Genomic DNA, 27,371 nt, shown 5'->3' on the forward strand with positions numbered 1-27,371 from the left:
TAGATAACAACTGTAGAAACTTTAGAAAATTTAGAAAGTAGAAAGAGAAAAATTACACCCAACCATACTAGAGATGGCCACCACGAATGGGTATATTTCCTTCGTTTTCTATTTTTTATTGTATATAATGTGATGTGGTAGACTACTGGTTGACCTCAAAATTCATTCTGCTCTTCTTCTGGGGTACATGGCCATCCAACTATAATATACATTTCCCAGGTTCCCTTGAGGCTGGATGTGGCCACATGATGAACTTCTTACCAATGAGACGTGAGCAGAAGTCATATGTGGAATTTTTGGCCATTTACTCTGAGGTGATTGCTGGAGCCCTGAGGAGCTGTTTCTTTGTTTCATTGCCATTCACAGTTCCTGATTGCTACAAGGGAGCAGGGAGTTTCAGGCTAAGAGGGAAAAGGCACATGCATCCACCCCAGCCTGGGCCCTGCCCACGGTCTTCATCTTGGAGCATCTACATGCTCTTTGAGTTCTCCTAAGGGGCTTCCCTGGTGGCTCAGATGGTAAAGAATCTGCCTGCAATGCTGGAGACCTGGATTCCATCCCTGGGTCAAGAAGATCCCCTGGAGAAGGGAATGGCAATCCACTCCAGTATTCTTGCCTGGAGAATTCCATGGACAGAGGACCCTGGCAGGCTACAGTCCATGGGGTCACAACGAGTCAGACACGACTGAACAACTATCACTTTTCACTTCAAGGGATATTCAGCAGATGGAAGCCTGAGGGTTTGTAACTTTTAAGTTAAGAGCTAATGATCCCCAAAGGGAACTATATTCACTATTTTATAATAAACTACAATGGAAAAGAATCAGAAAAAGAATATATATATTTGTATATGTATATCCCAATCACTTTTCTGTACACCTGAAGCTAACATAATATTATAAATCAATTATACTTCAATTAAAAAAAGAAAAAATTTAAGCTGCAAACAATATATTAAGCCAAATAAAGGATATTTTTTAAAAAAAGATCTAACAAGCCCTTGGATAATGAGTCCTTTCCTGTAAATAAATTGAGGGGACTTAGGGGAAAGTTGGATTTATATATTGACCTTTTAATGAACACTATGCATTTATAGATACTCTGTAAATATTTTAATAAATATATTTGTTTTGGTACATATCTCTATATCATTGATTAGTCTTTGAAAACATTCTCTTTACAGCTATGTAATAATTTGTCCTATAGGTCAACAGTTAAATAACTGTTGGACATTTTAGTTGTTTTCCTTTTTTATTGTTAGAAATAATTTTTGACATATATAATTTTTGTTTTCTTTGACTTACTAATTTTGCCCTTTGGATAAAATGCTGGAAGTGAAATTACTGGGTTAAAGGGCATGTGTATCTTAGGACGCTTCATGTTATTTTGAGGTTAGTAAACTGTGACCACAACTGTGAAGTACTAGGAATGGATCTGTTAAGTCTCTTTTCAAAAGATATGTATATGTCTCTTATACGTATGGCAGCAAGGGAAGAACTCATGTAATGTTTGTCCAAGGATTACAGAGTGAAGTGGAATTCGCTCAGTTGTGTCCAACTCTTTGCGACCCCATGGACTATACGGTCCATGGAATTCTCCAGGCCAGAATACTGGAGTGGGTAGCCTTTCCCTTCTCCAGGGGATCTTCGAAACCCAGGGATCGAACACAGGTCTTCTGCATTGCAGGCAGATTCTTTACCAACTGAGCTATCAGGGAAGCCCTAGGATTACAAAAATCCCATCATTATCAAGAAATTATGCCTGTTTACTCTCTATTGTTCTATTAGTGAACAGAGTAGAACTTGCTTTTCAGTGCATTGAACAAATCAAGAAATTTGAGATTGATATTACCATAGTAAGACCCCTGCTGCTACTGCTGCTGCTAAGTCGCTTCAGTCGTGTACGACTCTTAGCGAACCCATGGACTGCAGCCCACCAAGCTCCTCTACCCATGGGATTTTCCAGGCAAGAGTACTGGAGTGGGTTGCCATTGCCTTCTCCGATAAGACCCCTACAACCTCCCAATTTCTGCTTCCGTGGAGGTAACAGAAGAGAAAGTAGTCCTTTTCCCACTTGAAGCAATTGCACGCCTGCCACCTTGGAGCTTGGCTGTTTTCTGAGATCAAAAGTTTTCCTGACAGCCATTCCTAAGACCAAGAGAAGCAGTCTAGAGGGGTCTTATATGCAAAGTGTCCCAACTTCAGCAAATGCCTAGGAGTTGGGAGGCATTGTTTGAATATTGTTTAGTGCTGTATGCGTCAGGGAAGAAGAGGAGAATAGAAGCATTTGGTTTAAAACTTCCACTTCACTGTGATGAGAAAACCCAAATGAAACTTTGCTTTGGTGCTGGGGAAGCAGCCCTAGTTCTGGTAGTTCATAACAACATTAGAGGCTGTTTGGATGCTTCAGTTTCACAGATAAAGTCTATAGCCTGGGGAAGGCATCTTGCCTCCATTGTACAGGTGTGCCATTTGCTCCTACTCTGAATATTTTTTTCCAATTTTAGATTAGAACTTGCAGAATCACCTTTGATGTGGAGTTCACAATGAGATTTTCCAACCACACTTCATAAAAAACCCAAATTTTATATTTTTTCTAAAAAAAGAAGTCTAGTTAGTAAAACTGTATTATTGCAATAACTGTAAGTGTTCTCCATAGTGGGAAAGGAGATAACTTCCTAGTAAATGTACACCAGACCTACTTAGGAGTGTGCAAGTCAAATTCTCCACTTCCTCCACTCCAAGTTGGTTTAAGCCATTCTGAATACAAAGCCATTCTGAATAGCCCATTTATTTGCCCTTTAACATAGGAAACAAGGAAATGACTTCGGTTGCTTGCCTTGGAGATGAGAAAAGGAGTGTAGTTTCTCTTAGCCCTGTTTTCTAAATGGCAAATGTAATATTCATTGCCTGTTCCCTCTCACATTCACTTGTGCTGCTCACCAGTGTTGCAGTGGCAGGAGCATTGTATCCAGGTTTCCCTGCTGCCTATAGTCTAGCTTAGAGCTGGTTTCTTATGGGCCTCTTGCTTGCCAACAACTGAAGGAGCAATTAAATCACATGTAAAGACTGGCTGGTGAATGATTGGCCACGCTCAATTGTGAGTCCAGGCCTGCTATATTATAGAAACTATAAAGACGTACTATAAAAATGAAGGAAACTAATTACAGTCTGTGGATCAAGGTCTACAGTCTATATGATATCTCATTAGCAGGAACTAGCCTCTCATTTTCCATTTCTTGCTGCATTCCGGAGGTCAGACGTCATGCAAAATGATACTAAAGTTTATCATGAGGTTGAGATAGAGAAAGAACCAGCAAATTATGAGGCAAAAGACTAAAAATCAGGGATGGGGCCAGGAATGCTGTAATTATAGTTATAGCAATTTTATAACTTTGAAACTACACAGACCAAAGAAATAGAAATGAAAGTCAAGAAATGGACCTGAATGTGTAAGGAATTTAGTGTGTTGGAATTTCAAATTAGAGGAACAGATATCCATTATTCAGCAAAAATGTTGGAGTTTTGGCTAGCTATCTGAAAATAGTTGTATCACTAACTTACTCCATAGCTGAAATAAGTTGTAGACCTATCAAATATTGAATGTAAAAAATAAATCTTTTTACATAAAATTTCTTACATACAAACTGTAAGAAACACTGGACAAAATAATTTAGAAAATTGAAACAAGGAAGTCTTTTTTGTATCTTGACACAAAATCTAGACATCATAAAGTAAGAGACACATTTGACTAGTGAAAATTGAAGACTTTTGAAAAGAAAAAAAAATCACTACTTAAAAAGTTAAGAGACAAATACTGGGGAAGAATAACTTCAGCGAAGGTGGGAAAAAGAAACGAATCCATTAATATGCAAATAATGCTTATAAATCAATAAGAGAAAGGAATAACCCAATAGAGAGCTAGGGGATGGACACAAGCAACTGAGATTCACTTGCAATAGTAGAGATGGAAGAAAAGTGAGTGGGAAAGGACTCTGAAAGAGGTTGGTGGGACCTGAGGTGAGGGGACTGGATTTGTAGGAATGATATGTGGGGCAGCAGAGTCCATGGGGTCGCTGAGAGTCGGACACGACTGAGCGACTTCACTTTCACTTTTCACTTTCATGCATTGGAGAAGGAAATGGCAACCCACTCCAGTGTTCTTGCCTGGAGAATCCCAGGAACGGGAGAGCCTGGTGGGCTGCCATCTATGGGGTCGCACAGAGTCGGACACAACTGAAGCGACTTAGCAGCAGCAGCAGAGTTACCAGTACAGACAGCAAGGTATTGCCAGTCACAGGCAGCAGGGAGTCCTGTGGGAGCCTGCCAGTACAGACCATCTGTGGCCATCCAGAAAATACCACCCATAGCCTGTGCTGAAAGACTGTTGGGCTGTTTCCATATTATGGCTCTGGTGAGAAAAGCTGCCTGCACATGGCATATAGATTGTTCAGCAGTTGTGACCTCTTTTTGCTGTAACATGTTATTTTTTCCAGTCTCGTCTTATTGCCTCATGTGGTTTCCTCTTTCCTAGAAATGTAATGCAAGGTCTTTGATTTCCAGAAGCACACTGGAATCAGAAGGGAAAGCCCAACATGTGCGGTACGTGGGCAGCCCTGGACGGTGACACAGCAAGCCTTCTTGTATCTGTAAATATACTTTCTGGAGGGATACACAGAGAAGGGACATAAAGAGTCATATAACATTTATTTTTTAATGATAAATAAACATTATTTTGTAATAAAAATTGTTGAAATAAAGTTAAATACCACTACCCTCTCCCCTGCCTCCCTACAATTCCATTTTAATCAAGTTAAGGAAGAGTCATGGCAATGTATATTGCCTGTCATCAGATATTTTAGTTATTTAGGTGTCTTGAAGCCTTGGAGATGCTTCAAAGTCACAAGGTTGAAGCCAGCATGCATACTTCAAAAGACTGAAGCCATTATATACTTTTCATGAGATTGAAATCCCTATATACTTTTCACAAAGCTGAAGCCGCCACACATTTTCCAAGATCAACTACACGGTAAATAGAAGCACTAGGTTGGGCTCCTCGATCATAGCTAAACGATTCTGAGATTTAACCTTTTTTCTGTTTCTGTTTCCTCATCTATTTAGGGATAATAACAATATTACTTATTTATTTGGATTGCTATGAGGACTAAAAGAGACAAAAGATGAAAGCATTTTGTAAGCTGTGGAGTGATATTTAACTATTAATCATTAAAAACGGCAATGGCTTAGGAATCATACAAATGGAAATTTGTGGTTTTTTTTTTAATTAATTTATTTTTTATCGAAGGATAATTGCTTTACAGAATTTTGCTGTTTTCTGTCAAACCTCAACATGAATTAACCATAGGTATACACATATCCCCTCCCTTTTGAAACTCCCTCCCATCTCCCTCCCCATCCCACTGCACTAGGTTGATACAGAGCCCCTGTTTGAGTTTCCTGAGCCATACAGCAAATTCCCTTTTGCTATCTATTTTATATATGGTAATGCAAGTTTCCATGTTACTCTCTCCATACATCTCACCCTCTCCTCCCCTTTCCCCATGTCCATAAATCTATTCCCTATGTCTGTTTCTCAGTTGTTGCCCTGTGAATAAATTCTTTGGTACCATTTTTCTAGATTCCATATATATGTGTTAGAATATGGTATTTATCTTTCTCTTTCTGACTCACTTCACTCTGTATAATAGATTCTAGGTTCATCCACCTCATCAGAACTGACTCAAATGTGTTCCTTTTTATGGCTGAGTAATATTCCATTGTATATATGTACCACAACTTTTTAATCCACTCATCTGTCAATGGACATCTAGGTTGCTTCCATGTTCTAACTATTGTAAATAGTGCTGCAATGAACGATGGGATACATGTGTCTCTTTCAATTTTGGTTTCCTCAAGGTATATGCCTAGGAGTGGGATTGCTGGGTCATATGGGTGATTTTATTTATAACTTTTTAAGGAATCTCCATACTGTCTTCTATAGGGGCTGTATCAATTTACATTCCCATCAACAGTGCAAGAGTGTTCCCTTTTCTCCACACCCTCTCCAGCATTTATTGTTTGTAGACTTTTTGATGAAGGCCCTTCTGACTGGTATGAGGTGAAATCTCATTGTAGTTTTGATTTGCATTTCTCTAATAATGAGTGATGTTGAGCATCTTTTCATGTGTTTGTTAGCCATCTGCATGTCTTCTTTGGAGAAATGTCTGCTTAGGTCTTTTTTCCCACTTTTTGATTGGGTTGTTTGTTTTTCTGGTATTGAGTTATATGAGCTGCTTGTATATTTTGGAAATCAATCCTTTGTCAGTTTTTTCATTTGCTATTATTTTCTCCCATTCTGAGGGTTGTCTTTTCACTTTGCTTATAGTTTCTTTTAAGTTTAATCAGGTCCCACTTGTTTACTTTTGTTTTTATTTCCATTACTCTAGGAGGTGGGTCATAGAGGATCTTGCTTTGATTTATGTGGTCGAGGGTTCTGCCTTTGTTTTTCTCTAAGAGTTTCATAGTTTCTGGTCTTACATTTAGGTCTTTAATCCATTTTGAGTTTATCTTAGTGTGTTGTGTTAAGAGGTGTTCTAATTTCATTCTTTTACATGTGGCTGTCTAGTTTTCCCAGCACCATTTATTGAAGAGGATGTTTTTGCCCCATTGTATATTCTTTCCTCTTTTGTCAAAAATAAGGTACCCATAGGTGCATGGATTTATTTCTGGACTTTCTATCTTGTTCCATTGGTCTATATTTCTGTTTTTGTGCCAGGACCATACTGTCTTGATGATTGTAGCTTTATAGTATAACCTGAAGTCAGGGAGCTTGATTCCTTCAGCTTCCTTCTTCTTTCTCAAGACTGCTTTGTCTATTCAGGGTCTTTTGTGTTTCCATATGAATTGTGAAATATTTTGTTCTAGTTCTGTGAAAAATGCCATTGGTAATTTGATAGGGATCACACTGGATCTGTAGATTGCATTTGGTAGTATATTCATTTTCACAATATTGATTCTTCCTACCCAGGAACATGAAATATCTCTCCATCTGTTTATGTCATCTTTGATTTCTTTCATTAGTGAAATTTGCGTTTTTATTCAGAGCAATAGTGTGGGAAGTTGTGCTGTGGCTCATGATATGACTTACTGGATGAGTTATTCAAAGATAAAAAAGTCTTTCTACTTGTGGGTACTTAGTGTCAATCAAGTCACAGCTCTCTAGCATGATCTGACTCCAGAAGCCAAGGGCTGACAGCCAGGGTAAATATCAAGTCTGGAACTTAAGTTTGGGTCCAGGTTATAGAATCATGGATTTGAGGAGCAAGGTAAGAAGAGATTACAGTGAAGGATGGTAAGGCAAAGCAGTGAGGAAGGTGATTTCTTTCATCACCAAGACATTTCCACTACTAGCCTCAAAAGCGTAACACAAGAGCTATTTCTAAAGGAACTGGCTCACACAACTAGGGATTAGTGTCTGAAACATTCATGTCTTTAGATCTTTAGGAGTCTTTTGGAGGATGGTGGTGCAAACTAGTCACTCATCCTGGATGGACAGCTTGGCTGAGCTGAGAGTTTGTGCAGACTCTAAGTCCATTATGCAAAAGGCACCTAAAAGTAGGATCACTGGGTCCTAGGTGCATTTTCAGAGATGCTTTGAATGTGCAAACATCAGAAGATAAGCTAGTGAAAAGATACTGGGGCTTCTGCATCTTTTTAACTTAAAAAACATTGAAATAAAATATCAGTTTTTGGGGGTTCTCCACCTCCTCAGATTTATGTCCATTTGCTAATTTCCATCATATAAATACTCCCAGCATAGCCAATTTTGAACTACCAATGTGACACCACTGAATGTAGAGTTGGGAAGAGATATACACAATCAGTTGTGAACTGTTGCAAACCAACTCTAGCAATTCTAGCATAGATGTCAAAATCATTATATTGATCAAAATAAGCCAGAGTATATATTGTATTATTTCATTTATATGAAGTACAGGACATCATGTTATTTCACATAACAGAAGTATGTTCGTTTTGATTGCTAAATAGTATTAGATCAGATCAGATCAGATTAGTCGCTCAGTCGTGTCCGACTCTTTGCAACCCCATGAATCGCAGCACGCCAGGCCTCCCTGTCCACCACCAACTCCCGGAGTTCACTCAGACTCATGTCCATCGAGTCAGTGATGCCATCCAGCCATCTCATCCTCTGTCATCCCCTTCTCCTCCTGCCCCCAATCCCTCCCAGCATCAGAGTCTTTTCCAATGAGTCAACTCTTCACATGAGGTGGAAAAGGACTGGAGTTTCAGCTTTAGCATCATCCCTTCCAAAGAAATCCCAGGGCTGATCTCCTTCAGGATGGACTGGTTGGATGTCCTTGCAGTCCAAGGGACTCTCAAGAGTCTTCTCCAACACCATAGTTCAAAAGCATCAATTCTTCGGTGCTCATCCTTCTTCACAGTCCAACTCTCACATCCATACATGACCACAGGAAAAACCGTAGCCTTGACTAGACGAACCTTTGTTGGCAAAGTGATGTCTCTGCTTTTGAATATGCTATCTAGGTTGGTCATAACTTTCCTTCCAAGGAGTAAGCGTCTTTTAATTTCATGGCTGTAGTCACCATCTGTAGTGATTTTGGAGCCCAGAAAAATAAAGTCTGACACTGTTTCCACTGTTTCCCCATCTATTTCCCATGAAGTGATGGGACCGGATGCCATGATCTTCGTTTTCTGAATGTTGAGCTTTAAGCCAACTTTTTCACTCTCCACTTTCACTTTCATCAAAAGGCTTTTGAGTTCCTCTTCACTTTTGTCTAAATACACTACAATATGTTTATTCATTCACCTGTTGATGAACATTTGGCTTATTTCCCATTCTTGGCTATTTTAAATAAGCATTCTTGCATGAAACTGCTATGAACATCCTTGTACAATGCTATTATACATACTCTACCCAAGATTAGAGGAGGGAAAGTGGCAATAGTTTGTTCAGTCATTAGTTAGCTATACATTTAAAACTATTTATCAAACGCTATGGTGTGCTGGGCACTGTGGGTATATACACAGGGTATACAATGGTAAATACACCTGTCCTTAATGAACTTATGGTCTAGTGATTAAAAACTTTCTTGGAGTTTGCTACCACATTTTTTCATCTGGGACAATTATAAAGTCACTCCATTGGCTACCAGGATGTAGAGCTTCTTGGAGAGTGACTCCCAACTACAAAATCCAACCAGATTGGGGGATTGTCAAGAATGATATCCTGGACTTGCTTAAGGTTACTTTTGTTTTGTTTTCTTATCTAACCAGCAAACAGATGTGTGCCTGAAACTTGGTGTTTTTGTCAGTCTTGGCAGGGTGAAGTCCCCACAAAATCAAAGTAGCCCACAACTGTGGGTTCGTTTAGGATGGCGTTGAGGGATGATCTCATGACAATGCATAAAGTTCCATTGTGCTGCTGTTGTTCAGTCGCCCTGTTGTTGTCCGACTCTCTGCAACCCCATGGACTGCAGCACACCAGGCCTCCCTGTCCTTCACCATCTCCCAAAGTTTGCCCAAGTTCATGTCTATTGCATCGCCCTATTCCCATACAAAACCAGGTCTTGTTCTGCCGCAGTTATTGACTTTTGTGTTTTAATTCTTACTGTATCACAGAACCTACTGAAAATTTCCCTGCAGGAGACCCTTTATGCTGTTGTTGAATTTGACAACTTGAAGAAAATATTTGTTCTACCCAATAGTCATCTTCTTGCTGGAGAGAGAGATAGTGGTGAGGTCATATCCTCCCTCTGGGCAGAGGCAAGTAAGTGGGGAGAAAACATCCCCCAAACACTCATGATGCTCCTGCAAAATTATCAACTCCATTTTGAAGATGCAGAAACTGAGATTTAGACTAGTGTGTGTTATAAAATATATTGGACTTGAACATGGATCTGTATGACTCCAAAACTGTACACCATCCTGACTCCTTGGTGGATAAAATATTGAGAGCTAAGGAGATGGGGATCTTTGTGTGGGAAAGACCATAGCTTTCCCATGGGAAACAGTGTGGCTAAATGTGTTCATTCTTTTGGAATTTTTTGTAATTATTAGGCTAAACTGAGAAGAAGCAGAGTTAGCCTCCAAAAGTTTTTACCTCATTAAGGGGTCATTTGCTAAAAGTTTGCCTGTATTTTACTTATTTTAGGTCTGCCAGCAAAACAAACCAAACCTAATTGCCTGTTTGCTCACCTTACAGAAGTGCTGAGGGCTAGCCTTGGTTTTAGACTGCCAGTATAGGTCCAAACCTTTGGAGATACCAAACTATAAATGGCTAGTAGACACATTGCCTCAGTTTTTTTTTTTTTTTTTCTGGAGGAAGTTCTGTGTATTCATTTGCATTTGAAGAGTCTTGGGTGTATATACGGCATGGAGGAAAGTGCCTCGGTATGAAAACTCTGCTTTAAGGCACAGCTCACTGTGTCAGAACACCTAGTTCATGTGTTTTTGGATAAAAAAGCTGTGTAGTTTCCTTCTTTCTTTCTATTCTTTTTATCCTCTTAAAGCATTTTCTGTAATCACAAACCAGCTGGAGAAAAGAAAAAACCCTGAAGAGTTGAATTCAAACACCAGCAGTTATTTTGGAGACAAATGATTGACTAAAGTTGACATTTCCCCTCAGCAACAAGTTCTAGTGTGAAGATGCAAAGTTGGAGAAGGGCAGCAGGTTCAAGAAGCACAAAGTGAAAGAAAAGAACCTGCTTTTATTTGGTCTGTTGTAATTACTCAGTTCAGGTTGCTTGTACACAGATTTTGATTCAATATCTTATTATATCTTTAAACTTACCAGGACCAAAACAAGGATGGGAGACAGTTTGGACTTAAAAGACGAAATATGTCAATCTACATATATACTATAGCTGCTAGAAAGTGCGTTTTCTCTCTCTTTATCCATTTTTGTGTGGATTCAGCTGAATAAGAAAGAACAAGAAAGTGGTTTTGTCAGATTGATTTCCATTGCACAGAAAGCATCTTGCTTGTTTACATAGTAGGTCTGCAGCAATTTCGTGTTTTCTTATCCCATTTCTTCCTTGGTAATTAGCATATTTTTTTCTTAGAGGAGCATATGGCATTCAGACTTGTAAACAAACCCTGCAAACCTCTGTTGAGGTCTGAACAGAGCTATAATTTTATCGAGTCCTAATCATGAAAGCACAATGCAGTCCCAGAGATACTGAAATTTAACACACGTTTATAATAGGTAAATTGACAGGGACTGGATAAACTGAACATCATATATATTCAGAATATATATGATGTAATGATGTATAGAACTATAGGATGAAATGAGGAGACCTAATTGCAGCAATCTCAGGCTGCAAACAAAGCTAGGAAAAATGAGAGGCCAGACAAGTAGAAGGCTGTTGTGTTTGAAGGCGTGTTTGTTGTGTTTGAACCCACAAATCTGGGTTCAGTGATTCTCTGCAGAAACCAAAGTTGCTCCTTAAGCAAAACAGATTTTTGCTAAGATTTTTATATTTAGTCTGAGACAGGACTACTCATGATTCTTAACTACATACTCAGTAGGAAAGGGGTGGTTATATATGGTCACATTTTGGAATCTGTTGTCTAAAATTGCACATGGAAATTTTGCTTGACAAGCATTGTATTCAATATGCTTACCAAAACTGTAGCACACAAACAGCATTTAATCTACTTCCTAAATGTGTCGGTGTAAATATAGTCAATCTAAGTTAAGAAAACACCCCACAACATTTAAAAATTTTGGCTTTGAGTTTGGAAGGCCAGCTGTGCAGTATGAGTGAAAATCCTAACAGGATATTTCAAATATACCATTTTTGGTAGTGGCATATTATGTACACCCAGGCAGAAAGCATAGATGGCTAAGTAGAGGGGTTGAGTGGGTGCTTGTCCTTTTGACAAGAGAATCCTTCTCGTACTTAGAAGCTGTGTTCTTTCAGTCACCTAATATAAGGTATATGAGACAGAGAGAAATGTGAATTGTTTATATCACAAAGAATAGTGGGCACAAAAGAGGTGAAGGCTGAGCAAGGTCTAGAGAGTCTCCCTCATTCTGCCTTCTCCCCCAATCATCTCTTGAAGCTGCCATGTACTAGACTTTTCGACACGCTTCACAGAACTAAAAGAACCCTGAAGATTCACATCCATTTATATCCATCCACTGTAGCTGGCATTAGCATTGCAAGGGGAAAGATGACTCTGGGAACTCTCAGCAATTCTGAGCTAAGCGGTTTGGGACTAGGCTGAGAAAAAGATGGAAGATGTCATGAAGTGTGTCAGAAGTCCTGGGATGACCTTAGGACTCCCAACAGGAGACAGAGGATTCAGACTGGGATATGATAAATACCACAGCCGGTACCCTATAAAGAGGGTAAGAGGCAAAATTGGTTGGATCTACCAGGGCTAAGGGGCTCAAGGGGAACTCTCTTCATTAATTGTTCCCATAAGTTTTGGCTCTATATTGGTCAAGTAAGAACAATAAACTCAAGTACATGACATAATTATTTGAGGTAAATCTTATGTTAGTGGGTGCTTTGGGCACATTTTGGAATCACCTGGGGAGCCTTAAAACCAAAGCCTGGGTCCTATGTTTGAAATATTGATTTAACTTGTTTAGGGGTGCAGCACAGGATTTGAGATTTTTTAAAGTTCTCCAGATGACTCTAATGGGCAGCCAAAGTTGAGAACCACCTTCATTTGTCTGTTTAGGCAAAAACATTGAAATTCACTTTCTCTAAGAAACTGATTTAATCAAAGTTAATTTGCACTAGTATTTTGGGTTCAATGGCTTTGGGTTCAAGGTTTGAGAGTTGAGCCACACATTTTTAAGGTATAGTACAAAACCAAGGTCAGGTTCCTTTGGGATCCCATCTGGGTAGTCTTGACATGAAGATACTTGCCTGCCTCTCACCTCAAACCCTTGCTGTAATCCTGTTTTTCACTGCAGTCACCAGACAATTGGCGATTGCATATCTGCTTGCTTATCACAAGTAAGGAGTGGGCAAAGCAAGAGTTCTTAGGAACCAAAGATAGTTATAGTACCCTTCTATCTGTAAAATAATTTAGTACTTCATTGAATCATTCGCCGGGGCCAGGGGGAGGGTGTTGTGTTGTTAATGTTAGCTTTTCCTTTTCCAGAAAAATAATGTCTTGCTCAAAATCTGTCGACCAAACATGTCTGAAATTTTGTGCTCAACAGATATATTGCCCCTTAGGATTTAAACATGGATGAGCTAAGTGCTTTGAAAATCTGGCAAGAAGGAAAATGGCTAGAAAGCACTTTCAAATGCCCCTGAGTGATAGAGGAAAAAAAGTGGTAGAAAAGGAATCTAATGTCTTTTGGTTGTGCTAACAGATCCTCTTTAATGTATCTAGACATTTTGTGGTGATTTGTAAGATACTTTAGTGGTTTTTTTGTTTTTTTTTTTTATAACATTGGCTCTCACTACCAGCCTATTTAAATGGACCCAGGATTCCTACTTCCAGTAGAGACCTAGCCTTTTGAAAACCATGATTACAAATTTCTTCCTAGGATTATTTTCACTAAATACATAAGGATTAGGATGTAAAGGTAAAATTAATGAAATGAGGTGGAGATTATGGGGTCTCTTCCTATCACATCACCTGAATGGCTGACCACCCTACTAGTTCTAAGTTCAGCCTGGTCTAAGCCTCAGAATCTGCTTACAGAGAAAGAAGACTAGCTTGTCAAAGAAAGAAAAATTTACTTGGAGAAGACCATCATGCCATATTCTTAGATCAGATTATACAAAATTATTACTGAAACTATTGGTCTGTTTGCAAAATTCTTGCTCTACTTGTAAAGATTTTGTTGTTGTTATTGTTTTACTTAGTGAAGGGTACTATAGAGACTCTCGTACCATCTTTTCATTTGGGCAGGGAAAACCAAGACATAAGGTAGTCAAGTTGCCAAATTAAAGTTTGTAAAAGTGCTAAGACTAGAATCTGGTTCTCTAGTCCCAAATTCATGGCTCTTTTCCCCTCCCAGGGGGCTGTAGTTTCAGAATAAATAGAAGAGCCTCACTGATCAATCTCACAGTTTAAGAAAGCTGATTGGGAATTATGAAGATATTAAAAAGATTTGTTCTTAGGGAATTTATTAGAGAGGGAAAAACACAAGTCATTTACTCTGACTAAATGGTGTAATAAACCAGTGGTGAGAGCACAGATCTGTCTAGACTTCCTGGAATTAAGCATTTGGCAATATGCACCAAAAGCTTTAAATCCAGTTTCACAGCTTTTGACCCAGTAAGTCAGCTGTTGGAAATTTTCCTAATAATTAGAGAAAGTCACGAAGGCATGGTTATGGATGTTCACCCAGCATTTATTTATATTATAAAAGGTTGGAAATTGCCTAAATGTCCACAGAAGCCAGGATTGCTTGGTAAGATACTGTTTCCATCATATAATATGATGGAATATAATCCAGTTACTAAAAAAAATCATGTTCTTGCAGCATACTTAAATATATTGAGAGAACATCATGATAAATGGTAAACAAAAAATAGATGTGCAGAATACTATGTATGATATAACCCCAATTTGTAAGAAAACAATTATATATATATACACACACACACACACACACACACACACACAGACATAAAAGGAGATTATAAAGATAGTGAAATGTTAACCATTGTTGTTTCTGGGTAGTACTATTATGATTCCATTTTACTTTCTTTATGCTTTTCTGTATTTTCCAAATTTTACCATGAACCTGTATAACATAAATACACAAAACAGAAATATTGAGAATTTGGTTTCAGATCAGATAAGATCAGTCGCTCAGTCGTGTCCGACTCTTTGCGACCCCATGAATCGCAGCACGCCAGGCCTCCCTGTCCATCACCAACTCCTGGAGTTCACTCAGACTCACGTCCATCGAGTCAGTGATGCCATCCAGCCATCTCATCCTCTGTCGTCCCCTTCTCCTCTTGCCCCCAATCCCTCCCAGCATCAGAGTCTTTTCTAATGAGTCAACTCTTTGCACGAGGTGGCCAAAGTACTGGAGTTTCAGCTTTAGCATCATTCCTTCCAAAGAAATCCCAGGGCTGATCTTCAGAACGGACTGGTTGGATCTCCTTGCAGTCCAAGGGACTCTCAAGAGTCTTCTCCAACACCACCATTCAAAAGCATCAATTCTTCGGCGCTCAGCCTTCTTCACAGTCCAACTCTCACATCCATACATGACCACTGGAAAAACCATAGCCTTGACTAGACGAACCTTTGTTGGCAAAGTAATGTCTCTGCTTTTCAATATGCCATCTAGGTTGGTCATAACTTTCCTTCCAAGGAGTAAGCGTCTTTTAATTTCATGGCTACAGTTACCATCTGCAGTGATTTTGGAGCCCAGAAAAATAAAGTCTGACACTGTTTCCACTGTTTCCTCCATCTAGGATGTATATCCATGTTTTTTAGAGAAAGGAGCATTTGTCTTAAATAGGGAAAAAAGCTTTCTGACCTCCAGAAGGACGAAGCACCTTGGACAGACCGACGGAAATACTCTGACTCAATGTAAATGAAGCTCTTATGGTCCAACACACAAGAATAAACATCTTAAAAGCTCATGGGGGCGGGGGGGGGAACATCTGAGTCCAAGAGAGAAAATAAAGTTGGAAAAGCATTAAGCCTAGATCTTAAGCATTATTTCTAAACTACTAGCCTTGATGTTTAAGGCTACACATTTCTGAAGTTTACAGAGAGCCTTTAAATGTCAGCATCATTTTTAGCCCAGAGCTCTTTTCTTACACAACATCTAAAAATATCTATTAGTTTGAATTGTCAGCATGTAAAACATTTGCTATGACTTTTTCTCATCGTATCACTCAAATCATGTCAGAGCTGGAAAGAAAAAAAATGCCTGGATAATCTGACAATTACTAATATTATTCAATGAGGTTTTCATGGGAATATTTAATAGCAATTTAATAATGCTATTTATAACCATAAGAGCCCAACCAAGCGGTTCCATCTACTCCACATTTCCCCTTAGATGTCCTATAAACACTTCAAAATTACAATGTTCTCAACTAAAGTCATAATCTTCTCCATTATTGTTTATACTATATGTGTACAAGTATCCATTTAGTTACCTAAACCATGAATTCAAATTATCCCCTAATTTCTATATTTCTGGCCTCAATTACTGTATAAGTATCTAGATGGTTTCTCTAAACCTAGGCTTGACCACCTCTGATCCATTTCCCACTCTGCAGATGAAGTGAATACTCTAAAAAGGAAATCAGATTATGCTATTTCTTGTTTATAACCCTTTAATGGGTTCAAGTCCAAATGTAAGCTTGGCCTTCAAGGCTTTATCTGATCTCTAGTCTGCTTACATTTGTAGCCTCAATGGTGTCTAGCTTCTCAGACATGTCTTCTCAGTTGTCACAGGACTAGCTCATTCCCAACTTTCAGGACCCAGCTTGCATGTTGCCTTATTTTGGGACTCAAGGCTGATTGGGTGCCTCATCCAAGGAGCTTCCCTGGCACCATGATGTAACGTTTTATGTAGTAATTTACACAGTTTACTTGTGTATTTCCTCTTAAAACTGTAAGTTCCTGGAGAAGAGAGGTTAGGTCCTGCCCACTATTATATCCTCAGCATTGATCACTGTGTCTGTTACTACCTTCAGTTAAAAAAGAATCTTCCCTCTTCTTATGTCATTAACACCATGGAGAATTGGAACAGAGAAGATAGCCTACCCAACATTCAGGCAATACACTGCATTCTTACCCCCATCTCCTGCCTCCACTCTTTATCTCCTTTCTTTCACAGCAGAACCCAGATAGTGTCTGCATAGCCATCCTCCAAGTGTTTTAGGGGAAGCAACTCCATGCCTGATTTGTCTATGACAATTATTTTTATTTCTTTCTCCATGCCATTGATTTAAGAATGGCCACATGACCAAGTTTTGGCCAAGGAGATTTGAGTAGTAGTTTGAAGAGAGCTTCTGTGAGAGTTTTCCTTGCTTCTTACAAAGAGATACAGAAAGAGATGTTTCATTTTACTCTTCTTGATATTTTATAATTAAAACTGCTGCTGCAGCCTTCATGTTCCCATGAAAGAAATCAGCCTGAGAACAAAGCTGACACTTTAGCAATATCTGCGTGGAGCAGTAAAAGGATTTGAGCTTCTTTTGGCATAACTGAGCCATTGGTCATACTACCTGGAGCCTCCCATGCTCTAGACTTCTTACATGGGACAGTAAATTTCCTCATTGTTCATATAAATTTGAGTTGAGGATCTCTGTTACTTGTACATAAGAAATGATTCAAAGATCCCACTAAGAATTATTATCTTGGTATAAAAAAGTAGGCTTTGTTCTATTGAGAGGCGCAACACTGGACTTAATATACAGTCAGATCTCGAATGGCAAATTATTATTAATGGGAAATGATTATTACTGTTGATAAACTGGCATATACCTTATTTATATGTTCTTGTCAGGTATTTGGTGGTTTATGTAGTACCCAAAGGAAAACATGACCTTTGAATTTTGAAAATTTGAGGCACAGAGAAATCAGACTTTAAAATTTAAGTTCCTGAAGTCAGTATTAACAGAGTTGAATAAGTCATAACCTGACTATAAAAATTAAATTAAATTTTAAAAGTATTTAAAAAATTATTTTAAAATCTTAGTCTTTTCTTGATGTTCAGTTCAGTTCAGTCGCTCAGTTGTGTCCGACTCTTTGTGACCCCATGAATTGCAGCATGCCGGTCCCCCCTGTCCACCACCAACTCCCGGAGTTCACCCAAACTCATGTGCATCAAGTTGGTGATGCCATCCAGCCATCTCATCCTCTGTCGTCTCCTTCTCCTCCTGCCCCCAATCCCTCCCAGCATCAGAGTCTTTTTCAATGAGTCAACTCTTCGCATGAGGTGGCCAAAGTATTGGAGTTTCAGCTTTAGTATCAGCCCTTCCAAAGAACACCCAGGACTATCCTTTAGGATAGACTGGTTGGATCTCCTTGCAGTTCAAGGGACTTTCAAGAGTCTTCTCCAACACCACAGTTCAAAAGCATCAATTCTTCGGTGCTCAGCTTTCTTCACAGTCCAACTCTCACATCCATACATGACCACTGGAAAAACCATAGCCTTGACTAGACGGACCTTTGTTGCCAAAGTAACGTCTCTGCTTATCAATATGTTATCTAGGTTGGTCATAACCTTCCTTCCAAGGAGTAAGCATCTTTTAATTTCATGGCTGCAGTCACCATCTGCAGTGATTTTGGAGCCCCCAAAAATAAAGTCTGAAACTGGTTCCACTGTTTCCCCATCTATTTCCCATGAAGTGATGGGACCAGATGCCATGATCTTCGTTTTCTGAATGTTGAGCTTTAAGCCAACTTTTTCACTCTCTTCTTTCACTTTCATCAAGAGGCTTTTTAGTTCCTCTTCACTTTCTGCCATAAGTGTGGTGTCATCTGCATATCTGAAGTTATTGATATTTCTCCTGGCAGTCTTGATTCCAGCTTGTGCTTCTTCCAACCCAGCGTTTCTCATGATGTACACTGCATGTAAGTTAAATAAGCAGGGTGACAATATACAGCCTTGATGTACTCCTTTTCCTATTTGGAACCAGTCTGTTGTTCCATGTCCAGTTCTAACTGTTGCTTCCTGACCTGCATATAAGTTTCTCAAGAGGCAGGTCAGGTGGTCTGGTATTCCCATTTTTCCACAGTTTATTGTGATCCACACAGTCAAAGGCTTTGGCATAGTCAATAAAGCAGAAATAGATGTTTTTCTGGAACTCTCTTCCTTTTTCCATTAGAGGTAGAGGTAGATACAAAATCTCCTAGATGCCAAAAATTGTAGGAAATTTGGGAAATACCAACAAATGTAAAAGAGAAAGTAAAAAGTAACATAAATTTATTATACACAGCTAACTAATTTTATTCTTTGATATATTCCTTTAAGTGTTTTAAAAATCAAGTATGTAAATATAAATGAATATATGTTTATTCTTTATATATACTCATATATGAAAATATGAATGAATTTACATAGAATTGCATCATGAACATTATACACTAAATATTTTATAAGCACTTTTCATGCAATTATTTATTTGTCAAATGTATGTTTTCATTTTTTATGATTTTAAAAGGTTTTTATTTATTTATTTAATTTCTGGCTGTGCTGGGTGTTTGTTGCTTAGAGGTCTTTCTCTAGTTGCAGCAAGTGGGGCTACTTTTTGTTGAGGTGCATGGGCTTCTCACTGCAATGGCTTCTCTTGTTGCAGCGCACAAGCTCTAGGCATATGGGCTTCAGTGGTTGCAGCTTGTAAGCTCTAGAGTGTGGGCTTGGTAGTTGCAGCACATGGGCTTAGTTGCTCTAAGGCATCTGGAATCTTCCTGGACCAGGGTTGAACCTGTGTCCCCTACACTGGCAGGCAGTCTCACCTGTGCCACCAGGGAAGTCCCAAAGTTATGTTTTTAAATGGTTGTATAATAGTCCGTCACCTCGATATATGTGCCATCATTTGTTTAATCACTGTCTTTGGTTTGCTATTGCAAGGGTTTCTTAATATTTTTAAGAAAATATAAAATTCAGTATTTGGGTACAAAGCTTGGTTTATGTCCTTAGTGTAAATTCTAATTTATACTGATCTGTTTTGGGGCATCTGTTTTGTTTCATTGATTTTTTTTCAGGATCACTTTTAAAAAATTATTTTAGTTTATAGTATATGCTAGTTTCTAATAGAGCAATTACCCCACAGAGATCTTCTTTTAAACATACTTCTTACTCTCATGATTTTTTTCTTCTAGATAATTTCTTTAAAAATTGGCCAAGCAACTTTTCCAGTGGTCCAGTGGCTAAGACTCCATGTTCCTAATGCAGGGGGCTCAGGTTTGATTCCTGATCAGGGACCTAGATCTCACAACTCAAAGTTTGCCTGCTACAGCTAAAAGAAAATAAGATGCCGCATGCCGCAACAAAGATCAAAGATCCTGCGTGCTGTAACTAAGACCTGGCATGGCCAAATAAATAAATATTTAAAAAATTGGCCCAAAGTCCAAAAAATCTAACTGAACTTTTGATTAAATTGTGTTAACACTATATGTTGACTTGGAGATAAGCATAACATCTCCACAGTATTGAATCTTCTTATCTCATTTTCCCATACATCTCTCCATTTATTGAAGTTCTCTCTTATATCTTTCAGAAATATCTGAAGTTTTCCCCCCTGCTTACTACTTTTTAAGCATTTTTTTTCAAAAAAATTTTTTGTTGCAATTATAGATCTGTGGACAAAATTCTCAAAAGTATCTTCTGAAAAAGATACTTTTTCAGATGTATCTTTTTATCTCTGCCATTTTATTGTCAGGTTATTTTTCTTTCTTTTCTTTTTTGGCAGTGCCATGAAACTTGTGAAATCTTAGCTCCCTGACCAGGGCTTGTACCCAGACTCTTGGCAGTTGAAGTGTGGAGTCCTAACCACTGGACCTCTAGGGAATTGCTGCAGTCTATTTTTCTTGATATGTTCACATTGACATTTTCTGGTAGCAAAATTTAACTTCCACAAATATGAGGCAGGAATGATAGCATGCTCTGAATCCTAGTTCTACCACTATTGGTAACAATTTATACAATTTATAAAAAGTGAATCCCTTCTTATCTCATTTTATAAATCTAAGAGTAAATATATAATATGCCTGGAACATATGCCATTTAAAAATTTAATCATTGCTTTAAAAAATTAAAACTATGCTCTAAAAAAGGTAAGTTAAAAAGCAACAAAATTTTTCTTTTCTTCTTTCTATATAAAGCAATATAAGACCAGTTGCATTTGCTTTTAGAGACTTGATGGCTCACATAATTATGCAGAACTAATTAATTCAAAATCTGTTTATCAACAGTAGTCTGTAGCTACAGCATTTTCTCCCAGAGGCATTAACAAAGGCTTATCACCTGCTTTCTTGTTGCAGTTTGTCTCAAAGGCAAATCAATAAGAAAAATATAAAAATGCTACTCCCAGAACTAACACTTTCAACAACTTACAAGAACTTTTAGTATCTGATACCAATTAGTTTTCTTAGCTTAAATTAAAAGTTTTATTTAGCAATGAAATGTGTCAAAATAGTAAGAATTTTAAAGGTATAATAAAGTTTTGTCTAAGAATTTTTTTTAAATTTAAGGTATTAATTATTATATTTTTTTTCCAGAATAAATGGCTGTAAAAGATGGTTGCAGACAAGAAGTTATCAAAGAAAACTATTATATGCTTTATAGATTAAACAATATAATGTTTCTTGCCCATACCCGCATATGCATGCCTATAGAAATAAAAGTGTCTCTATCATGAGTAATATCTGCCTTGATATAAGATTAGCAAAAGAGCAGAAATGAGTTATCAATGAATGTATGTGTTTGATTTTTGATAGGGTTTTCTGATCAATAGATTCCCTCAAATTATATTCTGATTATGATGCTTATGGATGTTCATTTGATAGGGAGAATGCTGCTGCTGCTGCTAAGTCACTTCAGTCGTGTCCGACTGTGTTTTGGGTTAGAAAGCAAATGTTAATTTATTTTGAAAAAGGAAAATGAATTTTTTGAATTGAATTTCTCCTCTTTCTCAGTTTTTAATTTTTTTTTATTTTTTAAAGATGCATTATCTTTTGAAAAATGAAAAGTGCTTCCTGTAAAGTAAGAGAACTTTTGGATAATGGGAACTTGCTTTTACAGCTGGGCTTGTAGGCTTGGGGAAAGGGTTCACGTCAGGTTCTTGCTCATTTACCTCAGGATGCCTGTGGTTTGGACCCTTGGACTTAATCCTTCTTGCAACGCAACTCAAGAAACTACTAGGAATTCCAAATAAATGAGAATCCTGTTACAAACTATACCAGGCACCCACACCTCATAGTTGAGACTGTTCCTCAAGTAGTAAGTGACCTGTATCGAGGAGATGCAGTTGTACCAGAGAGTGGGTAGGAGTTCCAACCCCCTAAGGGGTTTCATGATTAGCTAGGCATAAATGCTGAAGCCACGCAGAACCGATGGCTTCCTTGGACTGAGAGGGTGAGGCATTGTCCATTCAACTTCATCTGTCACTGTGACCGTGCCTGTCCTAGGTATCTAGAGCCTGGAAATTTGGGAGCTGTCCCTTGGAGCATGAGACCTTTACTACATGTTATTTGTATGCTGTGCTGTTACTTTTCTGATGCTTTCTTAGAACAAAGTAAATTTGGAGATGGGTGGTCTTTTGTGTCTCATGAATTTATTAACCTGAACCCAAGTCAAACAGCATGCTTGCATGCTCAGTTGTGTCCGGCTCTTTGCAACCCCATGGTCTGTAGCCCACCAGGCTCTTCTGTCTGTGGAGTCTTCCAGGCAAGAATACTGGAGTCAGTTGCCATTCCTACTCCAGGGGAGCTGCCCTACTCAGGGATCGAACTCCAGTCTCTTTGGTCCCCTGCATTGGCAGGCAGATTCTTTACAACTGGCGTCACCTGGGAAGCCCCAAGTCAAATAAAGTGAGTGTTTAAAAGGCAAATTTCCAGAGCAAGAAATCATTCTCTTCTTTCTGCTGGAATCCTTTCATCCCCAATCCCTAAACCCCAAAATGTCTATAGAGAGGAAAACCTACTTAATTAATGGGTAGGTGGATTCTCATTATGATTTAACAGGAATGTTTCTCCCAGCATTAGCTTAACATCTTCAAATACTGATTTGTCAATGACTCAATGATTTTTGGAGATTGTAGAAAGCTTAATAAAAAAGGTTAGAAAAAGAGATATAAATTCTATGACAAAATGACATGCAAATATTAGGCCCAGATTCAGTCTCTCTCGATCTCACACTAAAATGTCTATGAAGTATTGACAAAAAGACAAAATCTCACATTACCTCATGCAAAAACCTAAAACTGAATGATAATCTATTGCTAAAACTGGTGAGTAATTTACCCGTGTTCACAAGCCAAATAAATCGAAAAAAACAATTTATGACCTAACAAATCTTTGCCTCCTGAAATAGAACAGTACAGCTAGGCTGAAAGAAGATAAAAGCTATATCTTGCTCCACTGATTCCAGATGAATTGATTCAGGGTTTAGAACAATTGGGAAAAAATGGACAGCATAAGAAGTGCTTTTTGAAACATGTTTTTTCTTCATTCCCACTTGCTACGCCAGTATGTGAACATCCTGGCAGGAAATGGGATTGGTGGGGTGTCATTGCATCTGTGGAGAAGGCAATGGCACCCTACTCCAGTACTCTTGCCTGGAAAATCCCATGGATGGAGGAGCCTGGTAGGCTGCAGTCCATGGGGTCACTAAGAGTTGGGCACAACTGAGCGACTTCACTTTCACTTTTCACTTTCCTGCATTGGAGAAGAAAATGGCAGCCCACTCCAGTATTCTTGCCTGGAGAATCCCAGGGACGGGGAAACCTGGTGGGCTGCCGTCTATGGGGTTGCACAGAGTCGGACACGACTGAAGCGACTTAGCATTGCATCTAGGAAGTTCTAGTCCCCATACATAGAACATGGTAGTTGAATAAGGTACTTAAGGGCAACATAGGCTTGTCACTTACCAGAAGGGCAACTCTGGGTGAGTTATTTTTACTCAGTTTCCTCATTTGGGGTTGCTATACTTATTAAATGAGACAATGAAAGTAGAAGTCAAAGCACAGGGCCTGGCACAATGTTTTGTTCCATAGAAGGTAGGTATTATTTTTATTATGACAAAGAAGGGCAGAAAATGGGAAAGACGGAGTAGTTCTAGCAAGTATGTATGTGTGTGTGTGTTGTAGGTTTGGATTTATTTTATGCCCTCTCTATGTTCACACTGAACACACTGTCAGAGAATCTAGCCATGGGATAAGAGTGGTTCTAGGTCACTTTAGCACCATCACACAAAATGAACATCAGACACTGGACATGGCCAGGCAGCCTTCACATCAGCCACATCTCCAGCTGCATAGTCAATGAGGGGATCAAACCAGTCTCCAAGTGATAGGATTGTGCAAGCCACATAGCTTGTCATTTGGCAAAAGACAAACAAGGACACTGCAAAAAAAAAAAAAAAAAATTAACATAGGTTAGGGGTCTATGAAAAAACACTGCAAAAACTGCAAGAGGAAAAATGTTTGCAATCGTAAATGATATGCAAGAAGATACGGCCTCTATGAAACAGAACTGACTAGCCAGTCCCATAACCATTAAAGAGTTTCTTACTTCATTTCCCCTCTTCCTCTCTACCTTGTTGATGCCCTTAGCCTGTTTGTGGGTGACCCATCTATTATAGGCTGAACTGTGTCCTCCCAAAGTTCATATGCTGAAGTCCAAACCTCTGGTATGTCAGAATCTGATTATATTTGGAGGGTCTTAAAAGAGTAATTAAGGTAAACACAGATCATTGAAATGGCCCTGATCCAGTATGACTGGTGTCCTTACAGGAAGAGGAGATTAGGACATATACGCACAGAAGAAAGTCGATGTGAAAGCACAGGGTGAAAACAGGCACGTACACGTTGAGGAGAGAGGCCTCAGAAGAAATCAACCGTCCTGAGACCTTGTTCTCAGATTTCTATCCTCCAAAACTATGAGGAAATCACTTTCTGTTGTTTAAGCCACCCAGTCTGCAGTGCTTTGTTGTTGCAGTTAATTGTGTCCAACTCTCTTGTGACCCCATGGACTGTTCCCAGCCAGTCTCCTCTGTCCATGGCATCTCCCAGGCAATAATCTTGGAGTGGGTTGCCATTTCATTCTCCAGGGGATCTTCCCGACTCAGGGATTGAACCCGAGTCTCCTGTATTGGCAGGCTGATTCTTTATTTCTAAGCCACCAGGGAAGCCCCTTTGTAATGGCAGTCCTAGTAAATGAATATATCATCTAGTTGACTGGACTCTTAGGTTATTCAATTTTCTTTTAATCTCCAGGGAACTTCACTTTCATTCATCATCAACACTCCCTCCCAGTCCTCTCCAGGGCAGCACCCTGATGTTATCATCATCCAGATCTGCCAATTTCTGAAATATTCCATTCAAACCTGTTCAGTTCAGTTCAGTTCACTTCAGTCGCTCAGTCATGTCCGACTCTTTGCCACCCCATGAATCGTAGCATGCCAGGCCTCCCCGTCCATCACCAACTCCCGGAGTTCACTCAGACTCACGTCCACCCAGTCAGTGATGCCATCCAGCCATCTCATCCTCTGTCGTCCCCTTCTCCTCCTGCCCCCAATCCCTCCCAGCATCAGAGTCTTTTCCAATGAGTCAACTCTTTGCATGAGGTAGCCAAAGTATTGGAGTTTCAGCTTTAGCTTCATTCTTTCCAAAGAAATCCCAGGGCTGATCTTCAGAATGGACTGGTTGGATCTCCTTGCAGTCCAGGGGACCCTCAAGAGTCTTTTCCAACACTACAGGTCAAAAGCATCAATTCTTCGGCGCTCAGCTTTCTTCACAGTCCAACTCTCACATCCATACATGACCACTGGAAAAACCATAGCCTTGACTAGATGGACTTTTGTTGGCAAAGTAATGTCTCTGCTTTTGAATATGCTATCTAGGTTGGTCATAACTTTCCTTCCAAGGAGTAAGCATCTTTGAATTTCATGGCTGCAGTCACCATCTGCAGTGATTTTGGAGCCCCCCAAAATAAAGTCTGACACTGTTTCCACTGTTTCCCCATCTATTTCCCATGAAGTGATGGGACCGGATGCCATGAACTTCGTTTTCTGAATGTTGAGCTTTAAGCCAACTTTTTCACTCTCCACTTTCACTTTCAAGAGGCTTTTTAGTTCCTCTTCACTTTCTGCCATAGGTTGGTGTCATCTGCATATCTGGGGTGATTGACATTTCTCCCAGCAATCTTGATTCTAGCTTGTGCTTCTTCCAGTCCAGCGTTTCTCATGATGTACTCTGCATAGAAGTTAAATAAGCAGGATGACAATATACAGCCTTGATGTACTCCTTTTCCTATTTGGAACCAGTCTGTTGTTCCATGTCCAGTTCTAACTGTTGCTTTCTGACCTGCATACAGATTTCTCAAGAGGCAGGTCAGGTGGTCTGGTATTCCCATCTCTTTCAGAATTTTCCACATTTTGTTGTGATCCACACAGTCAAAGGCTTTGGCATAGTCAATAAAGCAGAAATAGATGTTTTTATGGAACTCTCTTGCTTTTTCCATGATCCAGCGGATGTTGACAATTTGGTCTCTGGTTCCTCTGCCTTTTCTAAAACCAGCTTGAACAACTGGAAGTTCACGGTTCATGTATTGCTGAAGCCTGGCTTGGAGAATTTTGAGCATTACTGTACTAGTGTGTGAGATGAGTGCAGTTGTGTGGTAGTTAGAGCAGTCTTTGGCATTGCCTTTCTTTGGGATTGGAATGAAAACTGAGCTTTTCCAGTCCTGTGGCCACTGCTGAGTTTTCCAAATTTGCTGGCATATTGCGTGCAGCACTTTCACAGCATCATCTTTCAGGATTTGAAAGATCTCAACTGGAATTCCATCACCTCCACTAACTTTGTTCATGTGATGCTTTCTAAGGCCCACTTGACTTCACATTCCAGGATGTCTGGCTTTAGGTCAGTGATCACACCATCGTGATTATCTGGTTCATGAAGATCTTTTTTGTACAGTTCTTCTGTGTATTCTTGCCACGTCTTCTTAATATCTTCTGCTTCTGTGAGGTCCATACCATTTCTGTCCTTTATCGAGCCCGTCTTTGCATGAAATGTTCCCTTGGTATCTCTCATTTTCTTGAAGAGCCTCTAGTCTTTCCCATTCTGTTGTTTTCCTCTATTTCTTTGCATTGATCGCTGAGGAAGGCTTTCTTATCTCTTCTTGCTATTCTTTGGAACTCTGCATTCAGATGCTTATATCTTTCCTTTTCTCCTTTGCTTTTTGCTTCTCTTCTTTTCACAGCTATTTGTAAGGCCTCGCCAGACAGCCATTTTGCTTTTTTGCATTTCTTTTCCATGTGGATGGTCTTAATCCCTGTCTCCTGTACAATGTCACGAACCTCAGTCCATAGTTCATCAGGCACTCTATCTATCAGATCTAGTCCCTTAAATCTATTTCTCACTTCCACTGTATAATCATAAGGGATTTGATTTAGGTCATACCTGAATAGTCTAGTGGTTTTTCCTACTTTCTTCAATTTAAGTCTGAATTTGGCAATAAGGAGTTCATGATCTGAGCCACAGTCAGCTCCTGGTCTTGTTTTTCCTGACTGTATAGAGCTTCTCCATCTTTGGCTGCAAAGAATATAATCAACCTGATTTCGGTGTTGACCATCTGGTGATGTCCATGTGTAGAGTCTTCTCTTGTGTTGTTGGAAGAGGCTGTTTGCTATGACCAGTGCATTTTCTTGGCAAA

This window comes from Bos indicus x Bos taurus, chromosome 2 (genome assembly GCF_003369695.1).
Source record: "Bos indicus x Bos taurus breed Angus x Brahman F1 hybrid chromosome 2, Bos_hybrid_MaternalHap_v2.0, whole genome shotgun sequence".
NCBI lineage: Eukaryota > Metazoa > Chordata > Mammalia > Artiodactyla > Bovidae > Bos > Bos indicus x Bos taurus.